The following is a 14,152-nucleotide window of genomic DNA, read 5'->3' on the forward strand; positions in this document are numbered from 1 at the left end:
TCATATCATTGGTTCTAGGGGACATGTGTGTGAAGTATGTGCGCGTTTGTGCACGTCTTTCTAGGATTGTGTGGACAAATTTTTGCTCAGTACCATCATTGTGGGAGCAGTTTGGCTGGTTATGACCACTTCAAAAGGCCTTCTGAGGATTAAACGTTGTTTTGGGGGTAAATATTGGATCTAGGGCAGCGTTGGGTAGTGATGTGAGTCTAGAAACCTCTGAAGTAAGGACACTTTGGCAAAGTGAAGAAGCCCCTAACTTTCTCTTTTTGCTGTAAGAATTAGGGCAGGAGGCTTGAGAATGTGTTATCTCTATGAACGTTCTCACTCTGGTGGCTAAAACGGAGTGTGATTTTATGTGTGTGTGTGGCAAGCCAATGGCAAAGAACACGCACACCCACACACACACGGCGTGTGGACATTCAATGACTGAATGCAGCCCCTTTCCCTAAACCAAATGAATGAGGACCAGCCCCACTTTTTCAAAATGTCCTCACTTCAATGGTTTAATATGACATTTGTGGGCATACAAGAGCACACACACTCACACAACTGCAATTCATTTGTGGTGTTTTCATATTGTCATCTCTGTGCATAACAGAGGTGGGGTTTACCACACAAACCATGCCAGGTTAAAAAAAACATCCAGTAATTCGGCACAGTCCTCCTTTTAGGGTTACATCAGCAAGGACGACATTTAAATTAGATAATTATGTTGAGAATAATATGGTACCTCTGTGCTCCTCTGTTGTTCTTGCATTAAATTACCTTCCGTCAGTGTCACCCAGCTGTTATATTAGAGGCGAGGATCTCTTTTTACAGAAAGTGTCAGGCTATAAAACCTGGGTTTAAACCCTCCTTACTATGCTTTAAGGTGAAGATTCCTGTTTCAGCTCGTTAACCACACAATTGTGGACACTTTGGGGTGACGCCGAACATTTGTTTCCTGCCGCTGGGCACTCCAAGTAACTTTTACTGGTGCATAAAAATCAGTTACTGAATCATATAGTTGGCTGATAGAAAGAGCAGTTTTAACAAGTAGACACTAAGGAGACGCTAGGAATAAAAACAGACATGTTAACAAGTCAAATAGGTGCATTTTGTTTGAGGAACAGATGAGACAGGTAACAGGTAGTAATGCTTTTGTAAACCTGCAAAGTAGCATTGTACATGTTAATCTAACGTTTGGTTTGCAGTGTGGAATCCTGCTCAGGACAGATTTATTCCTGTGGCATGTGTTATTTTAATTTTTATGTTTTAAACAATTAGGATTAGTTTGTAGAGATTTGTGTTCACGTTGTCATTAAAAGTCATGTTTTGTAAACTTTCCAAAAAAAAAAAATCATCGAACTTAATCGACCATGATTTAATCCTTTAAAATAATTAAATCAATAAAAGGTGAAAACTTTTTAAGGGGGGCTAATACATTTATAGACACTGTATTTAATAAAACAATCCAAGTGAGTTACCCACACTATGAAACAGTACAGAAAACCTGATAAGAATTTGTCATTTAGTTATTAGGAACACTGTATGGTTGTTTAAAAGCAGCTATACCTACAGAATTTATTCATACTAAACATTAAGGAGTGAAGTTTATTCTGTATAAACTAGCAGCTATCAGAAAAATGAGTCTTGTTATGATCCCTTTTCCATCCTCCTTTATCCTGCCTTAATGTGGTTAGTAAACAGGTCAGCCACAAAATGAATGTTTCTGAACTGCTTTCAGGCCTCCACTGTTTGTGTGTGTGCACGCGTGAGAGAGAGAGCGAGAGAGAGAGCGAGAGAGAGAGAGTGAAAGAGCGAGAGAGAGCGAGAGAGAGCGAGAGAGACACAGAGAGACAGAGAGAGAGAGAGAGCGAGAGAGAGAGACAGAGAGAGCGAGAGAGACAGAGAGAGACAGAGACAGAGACAGAGAGAGAGAGAGAGAGACAGAGACAGAGACAGAGAGACAGAGAGAGAGAGAGAGAGAGAGAGAGAGAGAGAGAGAGAGAGAGAGAGAGAGAGAGAGAGAGAGAGAGAACCCTCCTTGTGCCCCTCTGCGACCCAGTCTCTCACAATTAAATGTGTCGGCCTCAGCATTATTGCAACAAGTCATCCGGCAGGGCCATGTGACCTGACAGGGCATACAAACATTTACAACAAACTGGGTCTGCTGGTGAGGAGTCAGTGGGGGGACAGCAGGGCCTGAGGACTGGGCTGAAGGTGGCAACAGACAGGTCACACTGAAGCTGGGATGTGATGTGTCACATTGTCCCAGTTTTTCTGTTCTGGCTTTTAAAATGGGGCGGTGGAACGGGGCACACATCGGCTAAGAAACCACAAACATGCAAGAAATGCCCCCCAAAAAATAATAATTATTTGTGTGTTGTAATTGTTATTTTACAGGCTCACAGATGAACTACAGCTTGGGAATCCCCCCTGAACGTGTGTGTGAGAGCACTGGCCTACACAACAAACTGCTCTTCACACACAGAATCACACACAAGGACTGTGACGGAGGAGGCCAAGCCCACCATAAACTGAAACTATGCAGATTTGCTCTTTTTTGTCCAAGTGAAGTCATGCTGCAGACACATTTGTGCTCACAGGAAGGTTGAGTCAGATCCAAATTGTCTGCAGTGCAGCAGTGAGTGGAGCTCTGTCCAGAGAGGGCTCGACTCACTAACGTTACAGTTTTCACTTTCATGGTCCCTGTGGTCCAGAACCGCCACAGAGCTTCCTGATGTAGTTTGATGACATATGGTCACATGATTTCTAGTTATAATTAGGTCCTGTATTTACCACTTGACTGGTATTCAGGGCCCTACATGATTACTTTAAGATCTGACACCAATTTTTGTAATTAGCAGTTCTACACATTTCATCAACTTAGAGAATTCACTGAGTTTGTTGCACTACATTATAGTCAGCTGTTAAATTGTAAACTTTGAGATCAAAACCGCCAGATGAGGAGGTCATCTTGGACACTAGGTTATGTGATGGCATATAATTTTAAGATGAATGGATAATGAAAGCATCTGCCCTAAATATTATAATAATTAATTAATCTACCTTTTATTTACAGGTAATTTCTAACACAGGTTCCCTAGTGTGTCTGCTACAACACACACATAGTCAGAACACAGACACTGATGCCTGGGGTCAACGCCCGATTCATAGGTTTTTCGATAAAAACACCAGCAACACCCACATATGAATACCCAAACACTGCCCCTAGCAACAATCACCATGGCGAAGCAGCTTTATCAAGAACCCCGGCAATTAATGTGCTTAGAAATTGTCGAGTAAGGCCGACTACCTGGGGTGTGCCATAAAAATGTTGAGGTAGAAACAATCGATGAAGACATGGATGTTGAGAGAGAGAATTTAGTGGGAAATTATTCTTATATAGCAGCTTTAAAATGTCTTTTCAGCTGAGCAACATCAACAAACCACACACACACACACGTACACAGAGCAGCAGTCTGATGTACACCGGGATAATCAGTGTTATTGTACAGTGTAATACCCACACCGATGTGTCGTCAGTACACTGGCCTTGCCTGCACTTTACATCATCTCACAGACCATAAAACAACTAAAGCCGACACAGTTAAAGCAGCGAGGTCAGACATCTAGGTGGAAGAACGATGATGCACTCTGCAAATCTGGGGGGGAAGCACAAACTGGCAACATTCCCAGTAGCAAACGTGTTTTAGAAAATGTGTATTTCCTGACAATGTGAATGAACATTTCCTCTCCCTGTCAGTAGCTGAAGCTACAATAAACGAACTGTGACAGTGCAGCCAGCAGTAAATCACGACAAAGTTCATGTTAATGGAAGATATCAGAAAGTGACAGAATAGTCTTTGAACTTTAAACTTTTCGTTTTCATTTTTGTCACATCTATTTCAATTGGTGTTACACAGTTTTGTGTTGACTTCTCTATAACCTACAGTATTTAGGAGGTTAACTTGCTACACCTTTGTACTGCTTTTCCTTTAAAGTACACCTTCACTGTTTTTGAACCTGCTTCTTTTGGTTATAGTTTGGGTAGTACATGTACATAAAGGCCGGTAAATGCCCCTTTGACTTCCCAAAATCAAAATATCTCACTACTTCTAACTGAAAAATGCCTCCAGATGACATCATTTGGAGGAACATTCAGTTCAGATTATGTTATCTTGCTGTTCACACTATAGAGTTTGTAATCACAGGCCAATCTGCTTTTCTAGAGCTCCTCCAGATGACATCATCTAAACTCCTAATGATGAAAAACTGATTTTAATTCGAAATTAATAAGCAACAACTTTGATGCTGATACTGATTTAATGCATTTGTTTGTTCTGTCGACAATGGACAGTATTATAAGGCTGTGACTGATCAGTGAACAAAAACTGACTTATTAGTCTATAAAATTACAGAAGATGCCAATAAATAAATAAATAGCAGAAAGTGACACAATAAATAATATGACTAATTGGATTTTCTTCAAAAGCTGATTCTTAAATCATTAAATCCTAAATCATTCAAATTGTTTGTTAAAATAGCCCCGGGATTAAAGAAACCTGATAATGTTTTGATACACAGCAAATCTGTAATTCATTATCAGCCTTTACAATTGAGAAAAAAAAAATCCTCTACCTTGTGTGTTTTTTCTTTTATACATGTAATGGAATAACAAACACCTTGTAAGCATATTTGGTTAGTCTGCATATACAGTAAAGAAAAATGATGTGAAACAACAGGATGATGTAGCTGTAAATGCAGGTAGCACTTTGCAGTTGATTTCAGCTCAGGAAATGTCTTCAGTTATAAAGCATTTGGACTGTGAGGAGTATTACTTTGTATTTGCATTAGAAAAAGATGAGATCCTTAAAGAAAATAGGTGAACTCTGTCAGAGACGTCTTCTACTTCTGTACTGGGGAGCTTTAACTATAGCCACTTTTTCACTGAGGACACTGTCTGTCAGTGTAACTGGGTGTGACATCCACCTGAATGAATGACTCAGGACAGACAGATTCTACCGAAAATGTTATATTCCAAATATGAATAGGCCCAAAGCACATCTCCGAGTGGCCACATTACGCAGTCTGAGTGCAGCCTGAAGAGGCCGAGGTGAATAAAATCTCCAGTGTTAACTCAAACAATTGGCCACAGAAAGACGCAACAAAGAGTCAATGTGTTTAAAGGAAAAGTCATGTGTTTAATAAAAAAAAACGTAAATCACAATTGACTCACTTCCTTTCACCTGCAAACGCTTAAACCGACCACATCTGGTTCAAAGATGAGGTAGAGGAGCTGCCTCTGTGTTTCAGCCTAGAAACAACTCAGCAGCTTTAAGTCTCGAGCCTGAAGGTGGTGGTTGCTGGTTAGACCCGAGGAAAGAATCAGACCTAGACTGAAGCAATAGGAGAAACACCACAGTGATCCGAAAATTAAGGATTATGAATACAAAATTGGTATTGAACAAAGATCAGAACAATTCAATATTATTCAAACAATTGTTCCTTCACCTAAAAAACAGATAATTAATTAAAAAGCGATCACAAGTACGGGAAACAACACTATGTTCTTCTAAACAGATACATTTGGTTTTCTTGGGTGTTCTGCCTAAGTAAGTTCAACATGCTGTGCTAGCATTTTATTTTTGGCACATGATGAAGAAAAATTATTTTTAAAAGAATATTTAGGTGTTTAAGGAAAAACAATATTCACTTTCCTCCCAAGAGTAAGATGAGAAAGTTGATATTAGTCTTTTGAATGTCTGTGTTTTAAAAAGTCAGGTCCATCAGTGAGTCTGGCTCAGTCAAGACAATAGAGTAGTTTGCCTAATTTGTACACATAGGGACATAAAGACAAATTTGCCAGTTTATGGTGATTTTCCTTTAATTTAATTTTCCTTAATAGGCCTTCTGAGCAACCGTAGCACCATACTTAAACAGTGGTATCAGTCTTATCTAATTATTGACAGAAAAGTTAGTTTTCATTGTGGAACAATCAAACACGGGTCACTTGCAATCTCTCTTTTGTAAAATTAACTGGACAGGACAGGAATAAATTATCTGCAAGTATATAGAATTTTGATTGGGGGGGGGATCCAAAAAGTTACCAAGAGCATTAAATCTCTGTCGTCAGTGCCTTTGTCAATGAGTAGCTTTGTCTGTGCTTCACTCCCTGAAGAATGTGTGTGTCTGTACGTGTGTGTACACACTTGTGTATAAACACGTGCTGTCCCATCTCTATTTGAACATTTATGCTTATTTAGCGCTGAGCCTCTTTCGCCCTCCTTCCTAGATGAGTGACTTACGTAAGGAATCAGCACAAGCTCGTCTGAGCAGTTTCTCTTATGAATACAACCGTGTACTGTATGGCAGATACACACACACACACACACACAGGAAAGCAGTTATCCAATCACCCCTCATTCAGGCTGGATCATAGACCTGAGAGGACAGAACTGGACTTTTTTAATAAGTTTGTTTTTTTTTTGGTCATTTAACTTCTTGAGCAGTTTAAACTGGCAGCGCCCTCACATTCATCTTCTATGCTGTTCATCCAGTTATAATATTAGTGTTGGGTCAGATTCAATTTATGGCTTTTAAATACAGTGGAAATATTTGAAACATAAAAACATACAATGACTGATGAGAACCCAGTGAATCCTTTTTCAGCCATCTGGCAACAGTTGTTACAATCCTCCTCTATGCTGTAAAAAATTTTCCATAACAGGCCTTGTGAGCAGATCACTGGTTTAAAATGTAAAAAAAAAAAAGGAAACAAAAAAAAAAGGATCAAATCAATAACAGCTCCCTGCTCAACTGCAACAAGCAGGCACAAGGCCTACTGGAGGTGGGGATAAATATACTGCTCATTACTCATTACTAAAAAATAATAGTATAACTTTACTTATTACTCATCGTCAATATAACTTGATGCATAACTCATTATTTTATATTTCTGAAGGGTTAGAAAGATGGATACGGGCATAATTTCATTTGTCACATGTGCATGGCTATGAATGTTAAATATCTGATTTTAAATCAACCTTTGATGTGATGACGAAAATTGTTGTTACTAAAATGTAATTTGTAACTTTCTACACAATTGTTTTACTGGAGAAAATAACATTATTATGGCGCAACGCTGGTCTTAACCTTCATTCATTGACACAGTATGTTTAGTTCATTGGATGCGACTTCCCTAGTGCACCTCTCCTCATTCAGACCTGAGTTCAGGTATTGGCTGCAACTATATTTGTTTATCCATATCTGTAAAATGTCATGTAGGTGCACCAATCTGCGCGCATCACAGCCGTACGGTACGTTCACTACTACAGGAGCAAACAGAGCAGCAGCAACAGTCAAAACTCACAGTAATTAGAATTATGTCTAGTATCCTCAATGATGTAAAGGTATGCATTTTAATGTGTCATGAATGAAAAATGTAGATTTCTACAGGAATGTATAAGTGGAGCAGAAGCTCAGGAACTTGAAGCACATTTCAGGCTGCACTGCGTGTATAAAGACACAGCTCTCAACCAAATTCCACATGAAAAACATGTTATTCAAGCAGCACAGACAAACATGGAGCTCTGACACACACTAATCCTCCGCACACCTCGCGTAAAAGCCCCACTGCTCTCTTTCTAGTCCACTGCCACATCCCGACACGTTCAAGCCACTGGTGACATTTTGTTGCAGGCCGAGCGGAGACACCTGAGCAGTGTCTTGAAAACGGCGGTCACGATTAGAGAGGGAAGAGAAATGTTGGCAAAATCGGGATTGTTCGATTTCCAGCCTGCAAATAAATTTGGCTCTAATGAATAAAGACGCAGCTCGACCCTTTGTGTTTTCTGCGTGCGTGCGTGCGTGCGATGCACTAACAACAACAAACGCTCCCTCTCCGTACGTGCTCCCACAGGGGACATGTGTCCACACCGCTGCTGTCACATGCAAATCCCACTGAAAATCCGCTCAGATTTACCTGGCCGCGGTCACTCCCGTCACCTTCTTCTCCCTCTTCGGCTCCTTCTGCAGCACGTTCAAATGATTTTTCCCGTTCCTCTCTTCATTTCAGATCGTCCATGTTGGCAGCTCGGAGGAGCAGGGGCTGGAAGGATAGATGGAGGGATGGATGGAGCGAGGAGGAGGAGGAGGAGGAGGAAAGAAGCGGAAGCCTTTGAAGTCAGGAAATCTGAATCCCTGCTTACAACCCAGCTGCATGGACTGGATTTATGTCGTTTCCAAGGCAGCGTCCGTCAAGCTGACGAGCGTCAAGCTGCAGCCTGGCCGGAAAGCCACTTCCGATAGACCACTTCAAAGTAAAAGTCTCATTTGGAGGGGAAGAAGTTTTTGTGGCATCTATGAATTTATTCTTAATTAATTTGAATTTGAACTGTCTCTGTTAATTAAACTAAATTATAAAAAAAAACAACTATAAACTTCATAATACATAATTTACACTAATAGGAATACAGAATCAGTATTATCTAACAAAGGCCTATCCCAGAATGCATCATACTCATCTCTTTTTTGAAAGAGGCAGCTTATGTGAGATAAACTAAGCTTCCCCAAAATAATTAGAAAGTCCAAGTGATGATATATGATATTTACCATTTTAGTTCTGTTGCTCACTCACTTTATATCAGTGAGGAAAAAAACAGAAACTGCAACACAGCACAAATTCCTACCTACAAAAGGATCTTATAGTTGAATTAACAACTCTCTAACATCGTTTCACATAAAAGAAAGAAAGAAAGATGTGATGTACTGACATTATTAGTCTGTAACTTAATTTAATGTAATCTAATTTTATTTTACATCCTGTACTGTATTGAAAATATATACTTTATAAAGCATTTAATAGAAGTGTATATACACTATTGTATAACCTAAACAATGTCAAGAGTAAACGATCTGTTAAATCTTCTTGCCAAACTCACAAACAAGTGAGGTTTACCAGTTTTACTAGACTACAGTGGTGTGATGACACAATGCACTAAAACACAATAAATGCAGAACCTGTAGATTATAATCAAGACTTACAGCAGCAGTGTAGCGTCTCTAAATGATCGCATAGCGTGTCTGTGTATTGTTGTACTAGTGAACAAAAGTCCCGCCGATGTTGAGGTGATTTTATGGTTAACACCTTTTCTTCTTCTCTGGTGGAGGATTTCGCCAGCTTGACGCACGCTCGGTTCAAACAAACCAGGGGGGATGCAGCAAACTGGTGGCACAGCGCATGCTCATTCGAAATGCTCCGGTGTTTGCCGGTGAAAACCGAGACCACCACCCACTCTGTCGAGCAGCAGTGAGCGCGCTGCGCATGATTGCAGAGGTTAACACATGAATTTTGCTTTCATTAATGAACCCAACGCCAGAAAGTAGGCTAATGTCCAGATATGTGTTCATTTTCAGCGAGACCAGGTCAGTTTACTAATGGGATCTCTATATGGCAGGGCTATATGCACTTAACAGAAATTAACATTTTATCAGCAGTACAGTATGTATAATATATATACATATATATATATATATATATATATATATATATATATATATATATATATATATATATATATATATATATATATATATATATATATATATTTCACACACACACACACACACACACACACACACACACACACACACACAACCCATAAATCAAAGGTTATTTTAGTATAAAAATAAATTCCCAAAGTGAAAAGTAGAATACAGTCACGTTGCTGCATCGGTTTGGATAAAATTTGTATAGTTTGAATAGGTTTTATTGTCATGCAGTTCAAAGTGATAGACCTATCTAGTTGTGAAGCACCTTGTGAAAAAAATAGAACTGGACCTCTTTCTCTAATGGGACTAATAACTACTTGCCTGCATTTACCAAGCTGCACCACTCAGCGGAGGCGTTTCTTCACGTCTGACACCGGCATCCCTTGCAGGTTGTGGCTCCCCAGGGCCTGTCACTGTCCGTGGTGCTGATTCTAATAGCAATGAAAACTACATGTCATGGAGGCATGTGTAGCTCTCCGTGGTGCTGATCTTACTGTGATGACGCCTAAAATGAAGCTTTTATCTGTAAATTAATTCATATTCTCTTATTCTCCCCACTTGTATTTTTTTTCCTGCAGTTTATTCTTAAAAGATGGTCCCCTCACAATGAATAATAACTATTAATAAGTAAGATCACAGGAGATGATAAGGCCATAAAGCAAAAACATTCCTACGAATCATGTGCATTATGAGAGTGCATGTCGCTCCAACTCTCTACAGGCTGATTTGCAATTTTCACATTAGTATGCTAAATGAGTTCGGATTTATTTACAGCTGCAGTGCAGTAGTTAGTTGGGTCCAATCGGTTTCCCAGTATTGCAGTTCTAATTAATGGTCCATGGGAATATAGCGTTTAGAGCCGGGCAGAGGACAACTTGTAGGTAGCAGTAATGTTTCACTTTTACATTTCATGAGCTTTATAGTGAGTGTGAAGTGGGATACATACCCCTGATTTTAAGACCAAAGGGCCTTCAAAATGGACTTTCATAATCCATCTAAAATGAAAGACAAAGAACTAAATAGAGGTACTTTTGGTGATGGTTTACTGTTGACTGATCGATTCTTGTTACTTATTACACTCCAGAGGGTTATTCTCTAGTGTCGCCTTGTGGTCTGTCATGGTATTCACATTTGGTTCTTTAGCAAAGAGAAACTAAAAAGCACAGGCTCTTTTGTAGGTGCATCAATTCATTTATAGTCTTTATTTTCTTATTACCTACAAGCAGTAGGGACCACAGCCAAACACAAATGATGTGGCTGTTACTCTATGTGTGGCCTTTATAGGAATAGTTGTCACCACACAGTAGCCATGCAAATATCTATCTTGGTTACAGCAGTTATCTAACAGAAATATCAACTAAAGAGATATATGTCATAACAGAAAAACAGTACATTTAGTCAATAGCTTTTTAAATAAAAATTCATCATCCATAACTGAACAGCTCACAATGTGGAGTTCGAACTTTTTTCCGTTTAAAAGAAACACCAGAGCCTGGTGAGGGAATCACAGGCCATTTACATCAATAGCAGCTCTGCCAAAGCAAGCATAGAGCTACTTTAATGCCATTTTGTGCAATTATGCTCAGTATCTATTTAACTAATCGATTCCTCTGGAACTCTTACACAATTTTTATTGGCAGGAACACACTCAATTCTTCAAAAACTAGCAAAATTCTCTTTTTAGCACTTTCACTCTATCACACCGAGCAGTTTGTATAAAAAATAAATTAAAATGGGTGCCTCGCTTTGCCGGTGTGGTTATGGTACTTGTATCACAAGTTTCCGGCTTGGCTCAGTGTGTAGAGCCTGACACTGAAACACAGTTGAGGCTAAGGGTTTAATTAGCTTCAGGTTCGGCTTCACTCATGAAGCACTTAGATAAAAGCTTCCACTGATCGGCAGATGTTTGGAGTAGAAAAGAACATAATAACATGAGTGAAGTGAGTAGTCAGCAGTATCCAGGGACTTTTGATGTTGATGATGTAGCTGCTGATCATCAAAGGGGAGCAATTCACTAACTTTTTACCACAAGGGTTATTGTTCTGCTGCTCTGTAGTCGAGTAATACAATGGCCTGAAAGAAATGTTCAGTCAAAAGAAAATGGATCAAAATTTAAATGCAGTCATCGTCTCACTTTACCTCAGCCACTTAAACACTATTTTGTCATTCCGGGCATTCATTGACACCGCTCCATTACTAATTTGTTTAAGGAAGTTCAGAAGAGGATTTTCACCAAAGTCTGGTCCACTGGAGACAGCGCTCCCTAGAGCAAAGACATTGTTGTGTTAAATGAACAAATGAGACAACTGTCCACACATTGGAATAATATTTTAATAAATAAATAGCAGCATCACACAGAAAAAAATAAATATAAATTGTCTAATGATGGCATGATCATTTATAAACTCAAGTAGATGTTTTGTAGACAAACATTTACAATTAAAATGTTATAAAAAAAAAAAACAGCCACTGCAGAACAAGAAGAAGGTTAAACACATAGAAAGAAAGCCGACCCATGAGCACTGGATCATACTAGATCAAGACAAACCGGACGACCGAGCATCGGTTTGACACCTCAGATTTAGGAGTCTTTGTCTTTACTGCAGGATGAGTTTGTTAAAGTTGAATAATTTTGAACCACCTGTAGCTCAGGCTGATCTCAGAGCAGTTTGCAGACAGTTACATGTTGAGAAAGTTAAGCAAGGCAACAGTGAGGTTAAGAGAGAGTTGATTAGAAAACAAAACAAAACAAAAACAGGGACTGCATTGCCTTCTGATTTGCCAATGTCAAAAGGTAGACTTTTATACCTTATAAAAGCTAGTAAATCAAGGCATTTGACTTTGTTTGTGACTTACTTTAAAAGTAGCACTCATAAATGCCACAAAATGCAGAAATTCAACATTTTGGAAAATGCACTTATTCCCCATCTTTGTTCAACTAAGATGAGAAGTTGATACTGCTCAGATGTCTGTGCATTGAATATAAGCAGCTCGTTAGCTTAGCATGATAAAAACTGTGCTAATCCTCGCTGCAGCTTTGAGACTGTCTTCCTGTTAAATATGAGTATATTGTTTGCACCGGCTTTGAATAACAATCAACAGCTGCGTAAAGCGCCAGTTGGCGACATCTAGTGGCTGTAGTGAACAGTAGACCAACATGTAGTATTTAGACTGTCTGAAAGTTGTTGGAGGCAGGATGGGGTGAAAATACAGAACTTTCACACAGGAGGCCGGAGTTGGAGTCTAGTGTGAAACATCTGGTACTGGTGTTGCAACATTCACGTGATGTACATCATGTGACTCGGAAGTACTGATTTTTAAGGCAGACCGTGACTAATCTAACCTACTGTACAACTAGATTTTCTGCCCAAACGTGACCAAACTGCTGTCTTTGCATTTTTTTGGAAAGGGGTGCAATTTAAAAAAGACGCCAACCTCCCTAGTTGGGGGGCGGGGGGGGTATTTCAACAAACAGTTCGCTGGGTCTTATGAGAGGGTTAGGACTAACATCCTATGTTGGCGTTGAAGTTGGAGGACTTGTTGCAAGCTACATATGAACAGACAACATTGAGCAGTGTCATTCATCTCATGTAACCGTCAGCAAGAAAAAGGACATCCCACAAATTGTTGAACCTCGGTAGATCATTGAAAAAAGAAGACCCTTCCTTCTATACTTACTGTTTTTAAATACCGTGCTATATCTGCATGGAATTCTTACTTCAAGCTTATGTATATATGCTCGACTAGTTTGACCATGAAAAGTTTCTTACCATTTTCATATATACTACATATTTATATTATTTAGCACATGTTTTTATTAAACCGTTGTTGCACAATGCTTAAAATAGCTCTAGGGGGAGAAAAGCCCAATCAATCTGTAAATAAACTTCTTCATCTATTTCTATTTGCACCAGTCCTAAAATTTACTAGTGGTTGAAATCCTTTTAAATACTTTTCAGAACCACTGCTTTTGTCTATCTAGACCATAAGCTGGACAGGCCTGGCATCCGCTGGGACAACCCAATTTAATCCACTTAATAATGCACAATCGATAAAAACCCTGAACTATTACGGAATCAATCTCAGAGAGCAATTTGAGCCAGGCCTCGTACACACAGGTACATGGGAAACATATTACATTGTGTCATACTGAGTTGAGTCGCCCGGCTGTAGCCTGGATAGAACAAACATGATCCATTCAACTAAGCTCAGAATTCTCTCTTATGCATTTTTTCCTCTCTTTTTTGTTGTTGGTATATAAGAATGAAATGTCTGCATGCTGTTTGTAATGTGCATTTTGTTGATTGCTCTTTGTTCTTTCTTTCCTCCCTGTGCTGTTTCATTCCTTTAGAGCATTAAACAAATAAAAAACAGAGTGAGGCAGAGAGGACCTTTTGAACGACACTTCAAACATGCACAATATTTGTAGGTCAAACCACATGTGTCGGTTTGCCAACCTTAGCTCATGTAGACCCCTCCTTGTGGAGAGAAGAGTGGCACAGACGACCACTGTGTGAGTCTGTAACGTACAAATAGTGGATACATTATACAGACATGCATAAAATTAGAATGAAGTGACTCCCAGTTCTTATGTTTCATTCTAATGCTATGCAGA

The 14,152-nt window shown here is 39.3% G+C and overlaps 1 protein-coding gene across 6 annotated transcripts in view; it reads right to left on the reverse strand.

Moving 5' to 3' along the window:
* The window catches only part of zgc:109889 (uncharacterized protein LOC553542 homolog), a 35,535-nt gene extending 27,265 nt beyond the window's left edge, over nucleotides 1-8,270 (reverse strand). For 2 of the 6 annotated variants that reach the window (XM_067524248.1, XM_067524249.1), the window contains exons 1-2: nucleotides 7,970-8,270; nucleotides 5,225-5,384 (exon numbers count right to left, since the gene is read on the reverse strand). The gene's annotated coding sequence lies outside the window, so the exon portion shown is untranslated. The remainder of the gene's footprint in view (nucleotides 1-5,224; nucleotides 5,385-7,969) is intronic. The other 4 variants (XM_067524250.1, XM_067524251.1, XM_067524245.1 and 1 more) reach the window with 4 other exon arrangements.
* Nucleotides 8,271-14,152: the final 5,882 nt, after the last annotated feature.

Source organism: Channa argus, chromosome 12 (assembly GCF_033026475.1).
Source record: "Channa argus isolate prfri chromosome 12, Channa argus male v1.0, whole genome shotgun sequence".
NCBI classification, from domain to species: domain Eukaryota; kingdom Metazoa; phylum Chordata; class Actinopteri; order Anabantiformes; family Channidae; genus Channa; species Channa argus.